Source organism: Apium graveolens, chromosome 4 (genome assembly GCF_009905375.1).
Source record: "Apium graveolens cultivar Ventura chromosome 4, ASM990537v1, whole genome shotgun sequence".
Taxonomy (NCBI): domain Eukaryota; kingdom Viridiplantae; phylum Streptophyta; class Magnoliopsida; order Apiales; family Apiaceae; genus Apium; species Apium graveolens.
In genome coordinates, this window is record NC_133650.1 from 253,877,419 (window position 1) to 253,901,126 (window position 23,708).

A 23,708-nucleotide genomic window follows, 5' to 3' on the forward strand; every position below is an offset into this window, starting at 1 on the left:
TTAATGGTAAGCATGTGTCTAATGATAAGACTACTCCTCGTCAGCATGTGAATAACAAGAAGCATGATAGGTCTAAGACTGCTAGTCCTTCTAAGGCTAGAAAGGAGACATTTGTGCCTAAGCTTAAACAGAAATTTGTTAAGGCTGTTTACAAGGTCAAATGTTCAGTCATTGAGAAAGTTGAGACCATTAAAATTAAAAATGTTGTTTTGACTGACAAAGGACAATTCTACAAGTATGTCGGGCCCAACCAAGTTTGGGTTCCGAAGAAGGTCTAATCCATTTGTAGTGCAGGGCATTAAACAGGTGAAACCGGGAGTGTGGAGTCTTGACAGTGGATCATCAAGACATATGACCGGAGATAGAGCCCTGCTATCAAATGTGGATTGAGAAAGCTGGCCCCCTGGTTACCTTTGGAGATAACATCAAAGGTTTATCTGAGGGATATGGCTGTTTGCAAGCTGGGAATGTTATCATTGAAAATTTGTATATTGTGCTAGGTTATTATCAGGAAGCAGTATCTAACATATAGCACCAGTGATGAGACTTGAGAATATTACGACATATCAGGCACCTGCTGCACATTACACTTGGAATTGGACTCTAGTAAGATGTGTACAAGTGTACTCCTGGTTGGTGAGTCAAAAGAGGAAGTCAATGCACCACAGTTCATGGACTTTGCAGCTGCAGATCTATTGTACTATGCAATCTCTTCTTCACGGTCTCACTTCAGGTTGGTATGAACTAGTATACTGCTCAAGCAATCGTCAAGGACATGGTTTGGCACTCTAACAGAAGTTATAATTTTATATGAACTAGTAGAGTCGTCATATTTATAACTCTCTTATCACTAGGCACAATCATATTGTTTTATATGTGCAGTGGTATATTGTTAATGCAACATAACAATTAGTATCTAAAGTACTTGACAAGTATCGGTCAATGATATGTTGTTAACATTATGTTGCAGATATTTGTAAGCTTTTGACATGAATGAGAATTACTTAGACTTTACCCTAAGTGATCAATGTTTTATCAAAAACTCATTCATATTGAAAAATAAAATCAAACTTCTTTCTACATTAGTGATTTCTTATTTCATGTAAAATCTTTTGAAATCACTATTGTAAATCATTTTCTCTCTATTACCATATGTTCTGTGATACAGTTTCAGTCTCCAATGACTTTCTTTCATTGACAGTCATGAGGTTGAAAACCCACAATATCTATCCCAGACTGTAAAGACAAACACAGAAATAGAACCAACCAACACTCTCTTACCACTAAATGTAGTATGAATGAGCGTGAGGGAGATAGTGCCTTAGTGCACCACATAAGGAAGGTTCTGTAGTCAAGCCAGTAGCTCTGTCTCCTACATAGATGAGTAGTATTTAAACCGAGACAACTGCTAGCCCCCATACATCTTCTCAAAAAGATGTAATGGCTGAAAAGGCACAAAAACAGTTACTAGATTCATTCTCTCAACAGAGTGCGTCTATTGAATTTTGCCTGCCGGCCAAGGTATCCGATGTAGTGTCACCACTTCAAACATAAACAATTCTTGATGCACAAGGAGAGTGTTGGATTTTAAATGCAGCGGGGGCATGGCAAAACACTTTTACACATACAAAATCCAAATAAAAGCATATAAATCGTGAATAAAAATTCGAGGGATCGAATCTAACCTTTAATTATAATTCGGAGACAACGATCAGAGATCCTTAGTAGTTGCTCCTCAAGTGTGAAGCACTCCACCGGTATCCACCAAGAAAACGATGTTAAGGAGGAGGAAGGAGGTGGAGAGAATTGGGTTTTCCAAACTTTTTGGGTTTTCGGGTTTGATGTGGGTTCGAATAAAATAGGGTCTATAATAGTGTATTTATAGGCAAAATTTTCAGCTGAAATTTTCCCATAAATAATATTATTATTATCCCATTTATTATTCTCATTAATAATTAAAACACATTTTAATTATTAATCCTTTTTCTAAACACTTTAGAAATAATTCTCTCTCTTGATTTAATTTCCAAAAATTAAATCTTTAATTAATAATATTAAGAACTTTTCTTAATTAATTTATAATCAATTAAATCTCATTTAATCAATTATTAAATTTACCAATTAATTATTTATTTCATAAATAAATAATTATTAGCCATTATTAATTAATTCCTCCACCATTAAATCATTCTCCTTTTATGGTGTGACCCTGTAGGTTCAATATTAAGCCGGTAGTAGAAATAAATAATAATAAAACTATTTTATCATTATTTATATAAATTCTCTAATTTATTAAATATGATTAATTAATTAATCACATTTATTCTACATCGTGAGTGATGCTTCTCAACATATCGCGACTATCCGGATAATATGAATTCACTGCTTAGAATACCAAGAACCTGTCAGTGAATAGTTACCGTACAATAAACTCCTTCTACCCTACAATGTTCCGATTAAATACAAGGCATTGATCTCGTGTCAAGCCTATCTAATTCAATCACTTGCTTACCATTTACTATGCGTAGTTCTATGCAAATTAGAAACTCCTTTCTAATTTCATTCACTCTGGCCAGAGATTCCTGAACTAGCATAAGTGGATCAGCCTTGAACATTCGCTTCCTTCACTGGAAGGGGTAGATCCTTTATTGATCATACACTATCTTCGTGTACAAATTCCTATACCCAGAAGAGCCCTAATAATTGTCCCTGGAGACTAAGAACTAAACCAAAGCATAGTTTAGTGTACACAAGATGACTATGATGACCTCAAGTCTAAGGATACTTGTACAACTATCACTATGTGAACAACTGCTGACACGTGAGTGAACTCCATCAGTTGTTCAGCTAGGCGAGTCATGTTCAGTGAACTTATTCTATAATAAGCACCTACATACTAGCTATAGTGTCACCACACAAATGTCTATGAGAACAGACATCCTTCATAATGAAGCAAGCATAGTATGTACCGATCTTTTCGGATTATTAATTACCAGTTAGTAATCCTATGACCAGGAATTATTTAAGTTTAGAGTTATCATCTTTTTAGGTCTCACTATTATGATCTCATCATAATCCATAAAAAGCTTTACTCTAAACTATGGTATATCTTATTTAAACACTTAAATAGATAAAGCCCGTAATAAAGACAAAACAAGTCTTTAATTAATATCAATGAAATCAAAACAGATTACATAAAAGTTATTCCTAAATCCTTATACATGATTGGACTTAGGACATATTCCTTTCAATCTCCCACTTGTACTAAAGCCAATCACTCTGGTATCTAATACCCATCTTGTCTTCATGACGATCAAAGTGACTTTCATAAAGTAGTTTTGTGAGTGGGTCTGCTATGTTGTTATGTGTGTCAACTCTAATTCAATACAATACAAGAAATGTTACCGCGCTCCCACTAACCCTTTTGTAGACACATGGTTTATCTACGTTTTTGATAAAATCAAACTCTTTGATTGTCTCATCAAAACGAATGCTCCATCTTTCGAGAAGCTTGCTTTAAACCACATATGGTTCACAGCAGCTTACACAATAGGTTTTCATTTCCCTGGGAAAGAAAACCATCTAGCCATCTGCCAGATTTCATAGTCGTAGTAAGCAGCATTCGCAAGCAAAATCCGAACTGATTTTAACAGGGCTACAGGTAAAAAGTTTCATCAAAGTCAATCCATTGCCTTTGTTTGAATCCTTTTGCCACAAGCCTGGCCTTATAGGTCTCCACCTGGCCATCTGCTATAATCTATCTTTTGTATACCGTATACATAGATTCCATTATGGATTTCATGGCACTATGCCATTTCTTAGAGTCAACACTACTCATAGCCTCATTATAGGTTACAGGGTCGTCATCATCAATGATCGACAACTCATTGTCATTCTCAATGACAAGGCCATATTACCTCTCAGGTTGGCGAGACACTCTCCCTGACCTACGAATGGGCTGTTCCACAAAAGTTTGTTCAGTCAGAACAGGTGTTTCCACTTGATCCGTAGTAGTTTGTGCTTCTTGAACTTCATCAAGTTCAATTTTGCTCCCACTGTTTCCTTCAAGGATAAACTCCTTTTCCAAGAAGGTAGCATGTCTGGAGACAAACTCCCGATGATTGGTGTAAAAGTAATACCCTAAATTCTCTTTAGGATATCCCACAAGACTACATTTTACGGATCGATATTCCAGCTTATTTGGGTCAACTTACTTGACATAAGCTAAACATCCCCAAATCTTAACGTGTTTAAGACTCGGTTTCCTTTCTTTCCATATCTCATATGGAGTTTGAGGAACAGATTTGGAAGGCACCATATTCAGTAAATATGCTGAGGTTTCCAATGCATAACCCCATAGGAATACTGGAAGATTTGCATAGCTCATCATGGACCGAACTATGTCTAACAAAGTTCGATTTCTCCTTTCAGATACTAATCTGGAGGAGTCCACTGGGAGACTATACCATTTACTTTGAGATAATCTAGAAACATTCCATTAAAGTATTCACCACCTCGATCTAATCGAAGAATTATAATACTATGTTTGGTTTGTTTCTCCACTTTATACTTATATTCTTTGAACTTTTCAAAGGCTTCAGACTTGTGTTTCATCAAACACATATCCGAATCCAGATATATCATCTATGAACGTAATGAAGTATGAAAAACCACACATAGCTTGCTTAGACATTGGTCCACATACATCTGTGTGTACCATTCCTAGCAGATCTGCAGTCCTCTCTCCATGTCTACTAAATGGAGACTGCAATGCCACTATAAAGTGAGATTTTCATCATCCCTTTTCTTTTATTAGTTTGTTCAATCTGAAACAAATTATGTCACATACATACAGACCATTATTTAAAGCACCACGTCCATAAAGAATATTATCTCTAAGAATAGAACATTCATTATTCTCAATAATAAATGAAACTCCAGCCAAGTCTAACATGGGAATAATATTCCTCACAATCGAGGGAACAAAATAACAATTATTTCAAACAATAGTCTTGCCCGTAGGCCTATGTAAATGAAATGATTCTACATCTTCAGCAACAACTCTTGCTCCATTTCCATCAGTAGAATCACCTCCTCTTCCTCAAGAGTCCTACTTCTCCTTGGTCCCTGCAACAAATTGCAGATTTGAGAACCACAGGCGGTATCTAATACCCAAGTAGAAATTTGATTTAATGACATATTCATTTCTATCATGAACATACCTGAATCAGAAGCGGTAGTCTCACTACCCTTATTCTTCAATTCTGTAAGGTAAACCTTGCAGTTACTCTTCCAGTGCCCCACCTTGTTACAGTGAAAGCAAACAACTTTGTTCTTGGGGTCTTCAGCTTTTGGTGGAACCGGCATTTTCTCACCTACTTTCTTCTTCTTGGAAGAGTTCCTCTTCCTTTTCTTAGGATTGGAACCTTCACCAATTAGAAGAACAGAACTCTTCTTAGGGGGAAAATTCAATTCCGCAGTCTTCAACATGTTGTGGAGTTCAGGCAGGCTGACATCCAACTTATTCATGTGAAAGTTCACAACAAACTGCAAGAACGAACTCGGAAGCGATTGCAAGACCAAGTCTTGGCTCAGCTCCCCATCCATGGCAAAACCAAGTTGTCCAAGACGTTCAATCAAATTGATCATCTTAAGTACATGGTCATTCACAGATGATCCCTCAGACATCCTACAACCGAACAACTCCTTCGATATCTCATATCGAGCTGTCCTCCCTGCCATATCATACAACTCTTGTAGATGCATGAGGATAGTGTGAGAATCCATATGCTCATGTTGCTTCTGTAGCTCAATGTTCATAGAAGCTAGCATGATGCATTGAGCAACATTTGCATCATCTATCCACTTACGATACACAACATGTTCATCATTATGTGCATCACTAGCAGGTTCAGTAGGCTTAGGTGAGTCAATCACGTATTCCAGCTTCTCAATCCTGAGAACAATTCTCAAGTTTCGAAGCCAGTCAGCATAATTAGGACAAGTCAATTTGTGAGCATCTAGTATGCTCCTGAGTGATAGTGCAGAAGACATAACGTACAATGTAAATCTGTAAATGATAAACACATAACAACACTTAGCAAATATTCGATTTCATTTTAAAACACTATATGAATCGGGTCTTTATTCATAAGTGGCTCCCACTAGTTTTCCTAATTTATTCAACCCCTACGTGAAAAATTAAGCATTCATAATGCTAGTGGGAATAGGGATCCTACATTCCATTACACAACCCCGGTTGTGGCACGAAACGCCATGTAATGTTCAATAGGCAGACAACTCTTGTCAATTACATCTAATGTTATTCCCTAATCAAACTTTAGCCTCTTGAATAATTGAGTCACGGATGTGGCATGACAAACTCAATATTCTAAGTCAAGTCTAACCCAACATTCCGTACAATTGAATCAGTCCCCAAAGGCCCACGGCTGTGGCACATAACGACCTTTAGATTCTTATTCAATGTACACATCTCTATGTAATAGACAAGTATTTCTTATTTCGAAATCAAAGCCCTCGGCTGTGGCACGAAACAACAATGATTCAAAAATAAGAACTACTTTCTACCATGTTGGAAGGCTATGACCGACACAAGCCCGTTGTGTCATTGGCCAATTACTACTTGATATTATTTAATTTTAGAGGGATTATATTACGTTACAATCATAATCATATTATAAAGAAATTCTTCCTTTTAAATTAAATATTTCAAATCAATAATCAATAATCAGATGATTCCCAGATCGGGTGGAGCATTGTCAAGAGGCGTCACTTAATAACCCTTTCTTACAGATAGAAATCTGTTGTTGACAGAATCATCCTTTCTCTCATATCGAAAATTCATATTTAATTACGTGTTTCACAAACACAAGAATCTCATGATTGTATTCATAATATTGTTATTAAGGTTATGAAACAATTTCACTATACTAGGTTGTCTAACAAACGCCTTATGTTCATTTAAGTTCACCTAAATCTATCATCGCATGATAAACTAAGCATATATCACATATATCAACATGAATAAACATCAAGGTAGGCATGTTACATCATCTAGCACATTAGTCTAAGCATTATACATCTCTATGTATCACATGAAGCATTTAAAAGCAATTAAAACAGTCAAAAACAACTTTAAAACACTTCATGCAAATATAAACAGTTCAAAACTTTTATATAAACTAAAATTGATCACTCCATTATATCCGTCTCGGAAAAACGAATCCAACGGTATATTGCACGCCTAAAACGGAGTTACGAAACTCCCAGAAAATCAATTTTAAAATCAACAGAAGGGCTGTAAAGCCCTGTAACGCATTTCGGTGATGCGTTACAGCCTTTTAAGCCATTTAAAAGGTGTAACGCATTCCGTGAATGCGTCACAGGTGTGTAACGCATTCCCAGAATGCGTTACACCCCTTTTTTTTTTGCAGCAGCAGACAGCTTTTTTTTTTCCTCGAAAACCGCGCCTGACAGCCGTCTTCTTTCTGTTCTTCTCCGTACAGCAGACATCACAGACAAACAGCAGTACAAACCACAGATGTATATAGATATATATACATACTTATAAACAATTTATATATATATATATGATTTATTTAATACGAATTTTAATTACAAGAACTTCAAAAATTCATAATAAAAAATCTATACATCATAAAATTATGAAAAAAATACCCAGACGATTTACAACACTTGTAGAACCCAGATCAACATTCAAAATTATTCTGAGAAACGATTTCTCATCAGACAAAATTAATCCATAATATAACTTGTAAAAATCATAATTAATTCATACAAGCACATAAAATTCTGAAATTTTTACCACAGATCTATATGCATACAACCTGGCTCTGATGCCATTGTTGGATTTTAAACGCAGCGGGGGCATGGAAAAACACTTTTACACATACAAAATCCAAATAAAAGCATATAAATCGTGAATAAAAATTCGAGGGATCGAATCTAACCTTTAATTATAATTCGGAGACAACGATCAGAGATCTTTAGTAGTTGCTCATCAAGTGTGAAGCACTCCACCGGTATCCACCAAGAAAACGATGTTAAGGAGGAGGAAGGAGGTGGAGAGAATTGGGTTTTCCAAACTTTTTGGGTTTTCGGGTTTGATGTGGGTTCGAATAAAATAGGGTCTATAATAGTGTATTTATAGGCAAAATTTTCAGCTGAAATTTTCCCATAAATAATATTATTATTATCCCATTTATTATTCTCATTAATAATTAAAACACCTTTTAATTATTAATCCTTTTTCTAAACACTTTAGAAATAATTCTCTCTCTTGATTTAATTTCCAAAAATTAAATCTTTAATTAATAATATTAAGAACTTTTCTTAATTAATTTATAATCAATTAAATCTCATTTAATCAATTATTAAATTTGCCAATTAATTATCTATTTCATAAATAAATAATTATTAGCCATTATTAATTAATTCCTCCACCATTAAATCATTCTCCTTTTATGGTGTGACCCTGTAGGTTCAATATTAAGCCGGTAGTAGAAATAAATAATAATAAAATTATTTTATCATTATTTATATAAATTCTCTAATTTATTAAATATGATTAATTAATTAATCACATTTATTCTACATCGTGAGTGATGCATCTCAACATATCGCGACTATCCGGATAATATGAATTCACTGCTTAGAATACCAAGAACCTGTCAGTGAATAGTTACCGTACAATAAACTCCTTCTACCCTACAATGTTCCGATTAAATACAAGGCATGGATCTCGTGTCAAGCCTATCTAATTCAATCACTTGTTTACCATTTACTATGTGTAGTTCTATGCAAATTAGAAACTCCTTTCTAATTTCATTCACTCTGGCCAGAGATTCCTGAACTAGCATAAGTAGATCAGCCTTGAACATTCGCTTCCTTCACTGGAAGGGGTAGATCCTTTATTGATCATACACTATCTTCGTGTACAAATTCCTATACCCAGAAGAGCCCTAATAATTGTCCCTGGAGACTAAGAACTAAACCAAAGCATAGTTCAGTGTACACAAGATGACTATGATGACCTCAAGTCTAAGGATACTTGTACAACTATCACTATATGAACAACTGCTGACACGTGAGTGAACTCCATCAGTTGTTCAGCTAGGCGAGTCATGTTCAGTGAACTTATTTTATATTAAGCACCTACATACTAGCTATAGTGTCACCACACAAATGTCTATGAGAACAGGAATCCTTCATAATGAAGTAAGCATAGTATGTACCGATCTTTGCGGATTATTAATTACCAGTTAGTAATCCTATGACCAGGAACTATTTAAGTTTAGAGTTATCATCTTTTTAGGTCTCACTATTATGATCTCATCATAATCCATAAAAAGCTTTACTCTAAACTATGGTATATCTTATTTAAACACTTAAATAGATAAAGCCCGTAATAAAGACAAAATAAGTCTTTTATTAATATCAATGAAATCAAAACAGATTACATAAAATTATTCCTAAATCCTTATACATGATTGGACTTAGGACATATTCCTTTCAGAGAGGTTACACACACAAAGGATGAGTTGACGGAAACAAGAGTTTCGACCATTTTAAGGTCAGATTCGATTGTTCAAGGTTCGTTAATGGACCAATTGCCTTTACAGGTGTTAGGAGAGGATACTGATCTAAAAGCCATATGTCAGTGGTCAGTGTCTACCTCCCCAGGCTTAAATCCCCTGGATGCATCTGCGGATAGTGGATCTGACATAGGCGCAGATCGGTAACTTGTTGACAATGATTCAGATATTACCTGATAAGTCACAAGGAACTGTCTTCACAGACATTAGAAGGGAACTTTGATCCTTATGCTAAATTTGTTGGATCATTGTTTACCTTTCCAGAATTCAAATCTGGAACCGTAAAAGGGAAACTAGCAACTTGTAAATTATGACTCAGATTCATCTGACGAGTTTAATAAGGATGGGGATTTGCGAACTCCCATTGCACCACCTTTGACCTCCTTAAGGATGGCTAAGGTGATTTTCCTTGCAGGTACAGCTGGATTATGGAGCTATGAGATAAGAGTGATACACTTGTGAGAATGAGTGTAAACACGAGTGGAGAGAAGAGTGAAACACATGTGAGGTACACAAAACAGAATCACACACTCACAGTGAGGAAGAAAGAGAAACTACTTGTTATTTCTTTTCCAACCAAGTGAATATGAGAACTCCTTCAGACAACGGCATACATTCCTTCTTTAAGGGGGAGATAAAAGCTTAAGTAATAGTTTGGAGGATTCCTCAACTAAGGGGGAGAAATAGCAGGGAGGAAGAAAAAGATCCTACATGTACACTACACCACACCATTGTTGTTTGTAACTACGGATCCTATTGTACGGGATAGGTGGTAAACACAAGGTGATTTTCTAGTAAGGGAAGAAGCTGTTTTCAAAAGGGGAGTACCATTGGTTTTTATCTGCGGATCCTATTGTACGGGAGAGGTGGTAAACGAAGGTGATCTTCTTTAATCAGTTGATTCTCATAGGGGGAGAAGCAAGACAGATATGCGCTTCTCAACAGGAAATGTGGTTGTACAGAAGAAGATGAAACTACTTGAAGATATGTTCAGTCTAGAGGAACATTTACTTGGAATCTGGAAAAGGTTAAATGTCATCCAGAATTTTTCTGCTATTTACTTTGCATTTCTGTTTATATCTTTTTCTTATTTGTTAGTTGAGTTATCCTCTAGGTATTTGTGTGTTATTGTCTAACAAACAAATAGGGGGAGATTGTAAGTCATATGTCATAGGCCTATTTGTATATTCGAGGATTCAACTCAACTCAAATAAGAATGTAATAAGTAAATAGTGGATCTACCGTCAAAAGAGATCTCACAGAGTAATATCTGTCAAAGGATTCAGAAACAAGGTTCATCTACAGACTTGAGGAATTAATTCACTGGAAGAAGTTCAAGAAATTGATCATGCCTCAGTGATATAAATCAAGAGTGTGGATTTAATCAAGTGACAGAGATCTCGTCAGAGTATCATTAATTACAAGGATTTAATCTGAAAAAAATCAAAGTGTCAAAGTCAAGACATGAAGAAACGTCACGGAAGTTAGTCACTCATTAACCAGACAGTACATCGAGTGTCAACATTGAAGTGGTGGAATTGATTCATAATTTCAGTGATTTTCAGAAGATATTCAGAAGATTGGTTGCTGCTCAAGATTAGTATTAATTCTCTATTAATTAATTAAGTCATATAATTTAATTAAGAAAATAAATTATATCTGCAAAGATTAATTTATTTGATTAATTGAATTAATTGATTAATTAATTCTGAATTAATATTAAGAATTTTCAGAATTTAAATTGGTTTTAAATCTGTTTAATTCAACAAGACAACTGATTGTATTAGTATGACAATCGGTATGACAATCAATAGTCATACCGAAAGTCATGCTAATTCAAAAGGATTGTCTTATCAGAATTATTATTAGGATTTAAATCTATTTAATTTCAGCAAGACAAACTGTTTGAACTACTATGACAATCGGTATGATAATTGATTGTCATACCGAAAGTCTTGCTAGTTCATTCTGATTGTCTTGCTAGTTCAATCCATTGTCCTACCGAAAGTCTTCCCAGCTATATGATTGTCTTTCCAGTTCAATTCAATTCTGGTGAATGATTTAAAAAGACAAAGAAGCAGCAGAAAGACAACTCAATCATCCAACAAATAGAAGTCAACACACAGCAAAAAGAAAAAGAAGCAGAACAATATTACATTCTTCTCTGCAAAACTTCAAGATCAATTTCTAGATTATAAAGTTAAATTCAATCAACTAGAAATCTTTATCTTGTTCTTGTGTAACAATCTAGCGGATCAAAATCCCTAGAACTTAATCTCAAATCGCGTTTAGCATTTGATTCTAATTATTACAAAAATAGAAAAAGTTCATGTCGAATTTATTCTAAATTTGTGATAATTAATTTGAGATTAATTCCTTGTAATCGATACAGTTGTTGTAACACCTTTAAAGTTTAATAATATTTTTATTTAACTTGAATTTTGTTTCACATTTTTTATTCCGCATTTAATTCGATTATTCAGTACTGTTTGTATTCAACCCCCCCTTCTACAAACACATTGGGACCTAACATCCAGGAGAAGGAATTACTGAAGTGTTTGAGAGGTACAATGCGTTGATCAACAACCTGAACATAAATGGGAAATATTATTCAATCAGGGAGGTCAACAAAAAGTTTCTTTTAACACTGCCAACTCATCTTGAACATAGAATCACTGCCATTAGAGAAGCTAGAGATCTGAGTGAGATTTCTTTGGATAGACTCTATGGTTTGTTAAAAACCTATGAGTTGGAGCAGATTCAGCAAAAGGAAGTCTACGGGAAAGATAGAATGGTCATCACATCTACTGCTCTTGTAGCTGAAGGTCAACAACAACAACAACAATCTCAACAGTCAGAGAGAATGGTATAGTTTTCCAAGGATGAGGAAAATATGTTAGTAGCAGAATATGATCCTCCTACTACAAATCAATCCAGTGATGATTTTTATTCCTTGGAAGAGCTGGAGCAATTGGAAGATGAGTCAATGGCCCAAATTGTCAAGAGATTCTCCAATGTCAGATTCAAGAGAAATCCCAAGTTCAAATACAAGTCCAACTATAACAAATTCCAGAAAGGTGGATCTTCATCCTCTCACACCAGCAGTGGTGGATACAAAACAGGGATGGTTGATCGGAGCACCATTAGATGCTATAACTGCAATGAGTTGGGACACTTTGCCACAGAATGTAGGAAGCCAAAGCAAGTAAGAAAGAACTCTTATGATTCAAATCAGAAGAGTAACTCTGAAAGGGCTTATCTGGCAAAGGGAAGAAGCTGGGATGATACTGATAGTGAAGATGGAGAAGAAGGGAATCTTGCTCTTATGGCTATTGATGGAAAAGCTTCATCGTCAAGAAAAAAGGTAAAATATACTGATGCTGAATTAGTTTATCATCTAGGAGGTAACTTAGATTGTGCTCGTCGTGATAATGAACTGTTAAGTTTACAGATCAAAGACCTTGAGAAAGAGGTCAATGAATTAAGACTTATGCACATTAATCAAGACAAGTTAAAAGAACAAGTATCTTTTCTAGAGAATAGAGTTGACTGTTATAGAAAACTCGAAACTATTCTCAAAGACAAGATCACCGGTCTTGAGACTAAGGTTAGAGCCTACTTCAATTCTTGTTCGAAGGCTAAAGAGTTCTACAGTAAGCAAGCTGTTAATCAAATATCTGGAATAGGTTATGATTACAATGTTGCTATTGGAGAATTAGACATAAACTCCCCTTCTCATGTCTGTACTAAAGGGAGGGAAGTACCACATGTGCTTAAGGGTGTTGATGAACCCCTCTATAAAGCATCAATTGCTGAACTATTTGATGCGACCTCTTCTGTTATTTAAGAAGAAATACGTGCTGAAGATCATGCTAATGAGAAGGTTGTTTCCAAGTCAAGTGTGTCGAAAGTTCCAGTCAAAGTTGTGAAAGCAACTGAGACTAACTCAGACACACATGAGTTGGATAACAAAAATGCCATGTCTACCATGCATAAATTGCCTGCTGTTAATCACACTCATAAAGCATATGTCATAGCCTATTTGTATATTCGAGGATTTAACTCAACTCAAATAAGAATGTAATAAGTAAATAGTGGATCTACCGTCAAAGAGATCTCGCAAAGTAGCATCTGTCAGAGGATTCAGAAACAAGGTTCATCTACAGACTTGAGGAGTTAATTCACTGGAAGAAGCTCAAGAAATTGATCAAGCCTCAGTGATCCAAATCAAGATTGTGGATTTAATCAAGTGACAGAGATCTCATCAGGGTATCATTAATTACAAGGATTTAATCTGAAGAAAATTAAGTATCAAAGTCAAGACATGAAGAAACGTCACGAAAGTTAGTCACTCATGAACCAGACAGTACATCGAGTGTCAACATTAAAGTGGTGGAATTGATTCATAATTGACTGTGATTATCAGAAGATTTTCAGAAGAATGGTCGCTGCTCAGGATTAGTATTAATTCTCTATTAATTAATTAAGTCATATAATTTAATTAAGAAAATAAATTATATCTGCAAAGATTAATTTATTTATTAATTGAATTAATTGATTAATTAATTCAGAATTAATATTAAGAATTTTCAGAAGTTTAATTAGATTAAAAACAGTCTTAAATCAGCAAGACAATTGAAAAAGAACTAGCATGACAATCTGGATTGTCATACCGATTGTCATGCCAAGTCATTTCAATTGTCCTACCGAAAGTTCTACTGGGAAGGAGATTGTCTTGCTAGTTCATTTGATAGTCCTACCGAAAGTCTTGCTAGCTGTTGGGATTGTCTTGCTAGTTCAAAGGATAGTCTCACCGAAAGTCCTACCAGCTATGAGATTGTCATTCTAGTTCATTCCATTCTGTTGATTGATTAAAAAGACAGAAGTAGCCAATCAACAAAAAAAAAATAGAACACAAGTCAAAACAAGAACACAGCAGAAAAGAAAAAGAAGACAATATTTCATCCTTCATCTGCAAACTTCAAGATCATAATTTCTAGTTTGTAAAGTTAAATCCAATCAACTAGAAATCATTCTCTTGTTCTTGTGTAACTATCTAGCGGATCAAAATCCCTAGAACTTAATCTCAAATTGCGTTTAGCATTTGAATCTTTTTATTACAAAAATAGAAAAAGTTCATGTCGAATTTATTCTAGATTTGTGATAATTAATTTGAGATTAATTCCTTGGAATCGATACAGTTATTGTAACACCTTTCAAGTTTAATAATATTCTTATTTAACTTGAATTTTGTTTTACATTTTTATTCCGCATTTAATTCGATTATTTGGTATTGTTTGTATTCAACCCCCCTTCTACAAACACATTGGGACCTAACAACACAATTTCATCATCTCCGCATCAGCATCTATTTCAGGTAAACTTTCAGTTTCTGAATCATCATCATCGGAACATGATGACTCTGAATTAGACTTTATGATGAGAGCCTTTCCTTTGCTCCTTTTTGAGGCAGCAACTTTAGAAGATTCCTCCTCAACATTAAGAGCAACTGTCCTTGACTTTCTTCCATGCCTCTTGCTCCTTTGATCCATCTCAAGTTCATGAGTCTTGAGCATAACATAAATTTTATCAAGAGTAGTTTCATCAAGAGCATAGTTGTCTCTTATGGTAGTAGACTTCAAATCCCAATTTTAAGGAAGAGCTAAAAGGAATTTCAGATTTGAATCTTTAAGATCATATTCCTTGTCCACCAGTGACAAATTATTCAAGAGTTTGACAAACCTGTCATATAATTCAGTTAATGAGTCACCAGCTTTTGAGTCAAAGTGCTCATACTCTTGAGTGAGTGTAGTCATCCTGTTCTTCTTGATTGCATCAGTTCCCTGGTACCTTGTTTCCAAAGCATCCCATATCTCCTTTGTAGTCTTGCAATTAATTACCCTATTTGACATGACATTATCAATGTCACTATGCAGCAAATGCCTTACCCTTGCATCCTTGGCAATAGATGAGATGTCTTCAACTGTATACTCACTTTTATCCTTGGGTATGGTCTTTACTGGTTGATCAACAACTACAACAGATGGCTTGGTAGGCATATGTTGTCCTTCATTAATTCTGTCAAGGTATTCTGGATCTGTAGCTTCCAGAAACATAGCCATCTTTACTTTTCATATGGGATACTCAGAAGGTCTCATTATGTGAACCCTAATAGTCTCATATCGACTGTGGATTTGAGTGTTTTTAGGTTCTTCAGTTTTGGTGGGTTTAGTTGGAGTTTGTGCTTCTTCAGACATGATTTTTTGGATCTTTACTGCATGTGTGTTAACAAATAAGCTCTGATACCAATTGTTAGGTCACACAACACTGTAGAAGGGGGTTGAATACAGTGTTATTACAATCAAATCGATCTTGAACATAAGTAACAGTAAACATATATATTCAATATAATAAATTCTGTTATAATGGAACTATTTTTTCTCAGTGATGAACAAATATCACTAAGAGCTGCTAGGGTACAATGAATAATGTATCTCGATAATGATAACACATATAGTGTAAACCTATATCTGTGTTTATGTACTACACAATTACAAGATAACTTCTAATTGATATGGAATATAATTCTGTCTCCTAAAATATATCAATCAGATATCTTATACAAGTCTTCTAGTCTTCTAATTCTTTCCATGCATATCTTCTTTTGTTTTAGTCTCGATCTTCTACTTTAAATCAGCTTTCTTCCTTAACTTTAAGTCCTCCCGTACTTAAGTTCTGACATGACCTTAAGTCATGATATGAAGTTCTGACTTCCAGTAAGTACTGGTTCCAGTAAATCCTGATATTTCCTGTTTGTTAAGATCTGAAAACTAAACATGAAACATATTAGACATGACATCTTAAATATATCTAACAATTACCTTCAGAGAGGCTGATGCTAGGTGGGTACATCACCCTGACAATGACGTTCTGGTTATTTCTCTCCAAATCAGAACTAAGAATGTCTATAGAGTATTCGTGGATAATGGAAGTTCAGTATATATCCTTTGCTACAGTACTTATAAAAAAATGGGTTTTCTTGATCAAGACATGTCAGGAGAAGATTTTTGGGTATATGGTTTTTCTGGCAAAGGAGTTAGGTTCATGGGATCAATTCGTCTGCCATGCACTCTAGGTGAAAGCCCCATTTCTATAACAAAGATGCTCGATTTTAAAGTCTTAAATCAGGAGTCATCTCATAATTTATTGCCAGGACGACCTTTTTTCATGAAAATGAGGGTCATCGCTTCAATTCACCACCTGACAATCAAGTTCCCCACACCAAATGGGGTGGGCGGTATCAAAGGTTCCTAATACGATTCCTGGGAATTTTACAGACAAGCTATGAGGGGTTTCCGAAGAAAGGATATCCAAATTGGAGATGCCTCCGTTAATGAACCAGAAGGAATGATCGAGCAACCAATCGAATAGATTCATGTCATTATTATATTGAGCAAAAGAATGAATACTCCGCCAAGTTGCCTTCAACACTGTTGTTCTTAGAAGATATTCTCAGGATCGAAATGTTGGAGGAAAAAAAGCCCCCAAACAATAACATAATCCAAAGGAACCTCAATGGAGAACGGATCGAAGAAAGAGCTGATGTTTTGTAAAATCTTGAACAGGTTGTGTACGCGGTGGATGCCCCTCCTCCCGAGGGAGCACCCTTATCACCAGAAGTTTCAGAAGAAGTTGATGCCCCTATATCACAAGGCGCGCCTTCTCTAATTAAGTACTCTAGAGAGGTTGATGCTTCTCCTCTAGACGATGCACCTTCTAAATAAAATGACGAAGGTCACAATCAGCTCAATTTAGATCCACGGATTCCGATGCCCATGGAAAAAATAGGGCCAACTGATGACATGATTAAAATCTGAATCGATGAGAAAGATCCAAACAAAGTTCTGAAGATTGGTTCTCAGTTAAATCTAGAGCTGAAAAAAGGACTTTCAATATTTCTTTTGGCAAACCTTGATGTATTTTCATGGAGCCACTCAGATATGGTCGACATTGATCCGGATATCATGTGCCATAGATTAAATATCTATCCCAAAAAATAAAGGGGTTCGATAAAAATGTAGGGCCCTAAGTGGAGAAAGGGTTGTAGCCTTGGCAAAAAAAGTGGATAGACTCTTGGATGTCGGATTGGTCAGAAAATGTTTTTACCCGGAATGGTTGGAAAATCCGGTGTTAGTGAAAAAACCCAATGGGAAATGGAGAACTTTTGTGGACTTCACGGATCTAAACAAAGCCTGCCCAAATGATAGCTTCCCTCTTCCAAAAATTGATCAGTCGGTTGATACTACAGCGGGTGCTGAGTTTCATAGATGCGTACTCTGGCTACAATCAAATCCCCATGTATGAGCTTGACCAAGAGCACACGTCGTTCATCATATACAGAGGTCTCTATTATTATATCGGGATTCTGTTTGGTCTAGTCAATGTTGGGGCAACTATCAAAGGCTGGTGAACAAGATGTTTAAGAGAAAGATTGGGAAGACGATGGAGGTATATGTGGATGATACGTTGGTAAAATCTAAAAAGGCTGATGATCACATAGCAGACCTTGCTGAAATATTCCATATTTTGAGAAAGTATAGAATGAAGCTGAACCCTCAGAAACGTGTGTTTGGCGTAGAGTCAGGGAAGTTCCTAGGGTTCATGGTAAACCACAGAGGAATCGAGGCAAATCCCGTGAAAATTAGAGCTCTTCTGGACATGAAATCTCCCACAAGCGTTAAACATATACAGAGTTTAACGGGAAGGATTGCAACATTAAATTGATTCATTTCAAAATCTTTAGATAGATACAAGGAATTCTTTAAGGCTATTAAAGGAATGGGAAAAGATTTCGTGTGGACCTCAGACTGTGAGGAAGCTTTTCAGAAAATCAAAGAACAGTTGGGAAGTCTTCCTATGTTGGTAAAACCCGAAGATAGGGAAACAATGATTCTTTACTTGGTGGTTTCAGAATATTCCATCAGCGCGGTATTGGTAAGAGAGGAAGAGGGCCACCAGTCTCTGGTGTATTATGTAAGTAAGAGATTGTTGGATGCGAAGACTAGATATACTAGCATGGAAAAGTTAGTATATGCTCTTGTCCTTGCGGCACGAAAGCTGATGCCATACTTCCAAGCTCCTCCGATAGAAGTCCGCACCGCTTATCCTCTGATGCACATCTTACATAGGCTAGAGTCGTCAGGAAGAATGCTAAAATGGGCAGTCGAGTTGGGATAGTTTAATTTGGAATATTACCCTCGCACGCGATTAAGGGACAAGCTTTGGCTGACTTCGTACTTGAGTTTGATTCCAAGGTAGATGAGAAGGCTATAGTGTTGGAAGAACCTTTCTTACAAGAGAATAACCCTAACAAAGTGAGAGAAGAGTTCCCACACTCTTGGTGGATTCTACATGTCGATGGGGCTGTGAATAATAATGGAGCGTGAGCAGGGATCGTTCTGATTACCCCATAGGGGCACCATCTGATGAGTGCCATCCACTTCAAGTTTTATGTCACAAACAATGATGCTGAATATGAAGCCTTAATCAATGGTTTGAAAATAGCTTTGGAAGTGGGGGTTGTAAATTTAATAGCTTGGAGGATTTGTAGTTGGTTGTAAATCAAGTTAATGGGGGGTTCCAAGCCCGAGGCCTTTGAACTGAGTTGTACATGAGGTGTGTGTATCGCTTGCTCCAAATATTTGGTAGCGCCAAGCTGGAAGGTGTGCCAAGAGAATAGAATAGCAATGTGGATGCCTTGGAAAAAATGGGCTCGCAGATGGACAGCGTGTTGCTAGGACAAATTCCTATGGGGATTCAGGAAATTCCAAGTATTCCAGAAATGGGCGTGTTTTAGACGCATGAGGTCCTACAGGGAACCTGGATAACCCTAATTCACAATTATATTCACACAGGAACTTTTCCGGAAGACAAGCTACCGTTTCGACACCTTTGCTATCAGGCTACAAGGTATGTTGAGTATGACGGGGTGCTGTATAAGAGATGTATTAATCAGCCGCTTTTGCGATGTGTAGATATAGGTGAAGAACATTATATCCTCAGGGAGGTACATGAAGGTATCTGTGGCAACCACTCGGGGGGTAGTTCGTTGGCATTAAAAGTCTTTAGACAGGTTATTGGCCAACCATGAAAGAAGATGCTTTCAAGTTTGTTAGGACATGTGATCATTGCCAATAATTTGCTAATTATTATAACGCCCCAGCAACATCCATAACTTCGTTGGCAAGTCCTTGGCCTTTCTCTATGTGGGGAATTGACCTTATTGGGGAACTTCCCAAGGCCAAGGGGGTGTGAAATGTGCTGTTATAGCTGTTGATTACTTTACAAAGTCGGCGGAAGCCATGCCATTGGCCAAAATCACGGCTAAGATAATCAAAGATTTCATCTTCAATTCCATAGTCTGCAGATTTGGTATTCCGAATAAGCTCATATCTGATAACGAGAAGCAATTTGACAGCATTTATAAAGAAGCTTTGCGAAGATTTGCACATCAAGAAGGACTTCGCTGCAGTATATCATCCACAAAGTAATGGCCAAACTGAAGCTATAAACAAAATAATTAAGCATACTTTGAAGGCCTAGTTGGAAGAAAAGGAGATTGGCTAGAGCAGCTGCCAATGATTCTTTGGTCTTATAACACAACTCCAAGATCAACTACTGGCGAGTCCCCTTTCATGCTAGCTTACGGGTATGAATCTATGAATCCTGTAGAAGTGGGGGATGGATCATTATGAAGAGACTTGTTTGTGGAAGAAGATGCGGAGGTTAACCTGAGGCTTCACTTAGATCTTTTAGATGAAGCAAGAATGAATTCTCAGTTAAAGCTTGCTGCATATCAGCAGAAGATTGCAAGATATTTCAACAAGAAGGTGAAATCCATGCCTCACAAGGTGGGAGATCTTGTTCTGAGAAAACTTATGCCAAATACCAGAGTAACTCAGCATGGGGTGCTTTGAGCTAATTGGGAAGGACCATACAGAGTCAAAGCTATACTTTGAAAAAGAACTTATCGCTTGGAGGATTTGGATGGCAAACTCATTCCTCGAGCTTGGAATGCTGAGCACTTGCGAAAATATTATATACTAGACTAATAGCATAAATTCCTCCTAGTTTAGGGGGTAGTATGCATGATTACGTATTTGGAACTAGTTGAAGGATGAAAAGTTTTCAATATTTTCAAATAATATCCCCATAGAGCACAGTAACCATGGGACTGGTATAATTTTTGCACTAGTGCGCGTTATCAATAAAAGAAAAGAGTATTAAATTGCATGTTTTTAGTACGTGCATTAAGTTCATGAAGCGCCCACAGAACATTAAAATGATAAATTAGGTGCGCTTTGAGGAGTAAGCGCCTCAATAAACTTTACTTGCGGAATTTGGTTAAAATTTACACAGTGGGCTTTTAAGTAAAGGATTAAAGGCACGCCCTATAAAAGGGCATGCCCGGATAATACTTAGCTTGTAAAATGTAAAAATTAATTCAGGAGACATATTCCAAATCTGTAGCAAAAGCAACAAATAAATATTTGAGTTTGAACAAGGCAAAACTGTCTCCAACATTATGACTTGGAAAGTATTTCAATCTTTAAAACGGTTTTGCATTTTTTACCTTTAGGCGCGCCTTGGTAGTGGGACGCCCTGACAAAAGTTCCCTAGAAGATTTTTATGAAGTTCTAAGAATGGCTGATAAAAATTCATAATTATATATTAAGGCGCGCCCTAATCAAGGAAGCACTTTAAGTTTCTGATAAAGTTTTATACAAAAGGCATCTAACAATAACTGTTACATTACAAGGCAACTATTAATAACTATAAGGTGCGCCCTGATGATGGGATCGCCCCATACGTTGGTAATTTAGAAAATTGTACTTACAGAAGAAATAGAAAAATCATTGGCGCACCCCATGATCCTGGCACACCCTAAATTTTGGAGTGCCTGACATGAATAACTTAAAAATTTTATAGGGAAGAAACAACTAGCAAAAATAATTTTCAATTAAAACCAAAGTAAAGCAGAGCATTAAGTCTTATAACTTTGCACATCACTAAAAGAGGGCTGGTACCTCAAGTATTAAGAAGGATTGGATAAACACGAATAAAAGTAACAGAAAATCAGGGCGCGCCCTGAGTGTCATCAGTTGGGGGAATTGATTGAAGGGGAATAGAAGGGTCAACCTCAGGCACTTCCTTAGGCACGTCTTCTTCTACTTCTAGCCCAAGCTCTATCCTTCTCTCTTTGATTTCCGTAGCATATTCTTTCTTAAAGTCCACCATTTCTGCGACAGTCTTCTCGCCAAACTTCTCGAAAGAGTACTTAGGGTCCTTTGCTATGAACCCAACTCTGTAGAAGTGAAAAACACGAGCAAAAGCATCATCAATGATCTCCCTCTTCTCGTCCAGTAAGCCATCTTTTTGTTTTCCTTCAAGGTATTGTATCCTGAGCTTTGCTTCTTCCAGTTCAGTATGAAGGTATTCAACCTTTTTGTTGGTATTGTCAAGCTTGGAACCTAATTTTCCACCTCCCCTTTGAGAAAAGAGATCTCAGAGTCCTTTTCCTTAATATCCTTAGAATGGAGGAGATCTTTGTCTTTGAGATTGTTTTGGAGAATGTTATTATCTCCCTGCAGCCTTTCCAGGCGCGCCTTCTCTTCCAAGATTTTGTCCACAGCTTGGATGGAATGAAACATGAGTTGGCAAGAGGCTTTGAATGAGGCCTTGGTAGATTCTTCCAAGCTCATTTCCTGCCACTAATTAACCTCTTCATCAGTGATATAAATAGAACCCATGGGGCCAAGATAGTTAAGTGCTGCTGTAGAAACGTTAGTAGGCGCGCCCTCTGTCCCGGGCCTCTTAGGCGCACCCTGTTTCTCAGTTAGGTCTACCATCGTTCTTTTAGGAATATGGGTAGGTTGGAAGACAAGAGCAGGAGCTGGAATGAATGGTTGAGTTTTGAAGTATCTTTCTTTTGCACTCTAGTTTTGGGATTGTCTCTAGGGCACGCCCCAAATAATTTGGGAATCTTTGGAGGAGCCATATCTGTTAAGCAAGAGAATCTATTAGAGAAATTGAAAGAAAAGGATGCCTAAATAGGGCGCATCTTCATTATACGAATTTTAAACATAATAACTGGATGCTAGCTAAATGAAAGCATTAGATATGCGCAAGTAAAAGACTAAATGAAAAGCAAACCAACCAGGACATGCCCTAAACCAAGGGCGCATCAAATAAAGAAGTGTCCAATGCAAATAAAATGCAATTCAAACCTAGCGGGGGTTCATTTTGAGTAATGCTATCTTCATACTCTTCTTCTTCTTCTTCTTCTGATTCATCCTCATTTTCTATTTCTATGACACGAGAGACTAGAACATGTTTTTTAAACTCCATATATTTGCATTTTTTCCCCACCAAGTCAGAGAGAATTCTAACTCGCATTAGGTTGGATCTGGTAACGAGAGTTTTTAAGTTCCATCTCTCTGCCGCGATCTTCAGTAAATCATCAGCGCGAGCTTTGGGCGCGTCCTCTAACTCCTGTACTGAAGGCTTACCTAATGAGTAAGAAAGGAGAAATATATATAAAAAAAGAAAGGAAAAAAGAAAGTGAGATGAAAGGAGAAAGAAAATAATGAATCAAAGTTGGGGCGCGCCCTTACTTGGATCTGTGTTGAAATGAATCCTGATTCTAGGGACATCGTATTAATAGAAGAAGTTTTCTTTCCTTCCTTTCTCATGAATGACCCTCCCAGAAGAAAAACCTTTCTTGTTGTGCTGCTTATCAACTACCAAGTAGTAGTTGTTAGGACGAAAACACGCGCTAATATTCACGCAAGTATACGCCATCGCAAGTAATATAGAATTATCTCTAGTTCATTCCCACAGAGACTGATTTAGGTTAATTTCAATCAATGCACTTATGCAACAATGGTATGATTATTATTCAATGCTAAGACAAATAACTAATTGGGATTGTTTATAAATAATATTATTAATTAACATGCAATTAACTACGAGAATTAAAAGGTTGATTTACTTATATAACACAAACATGGGATT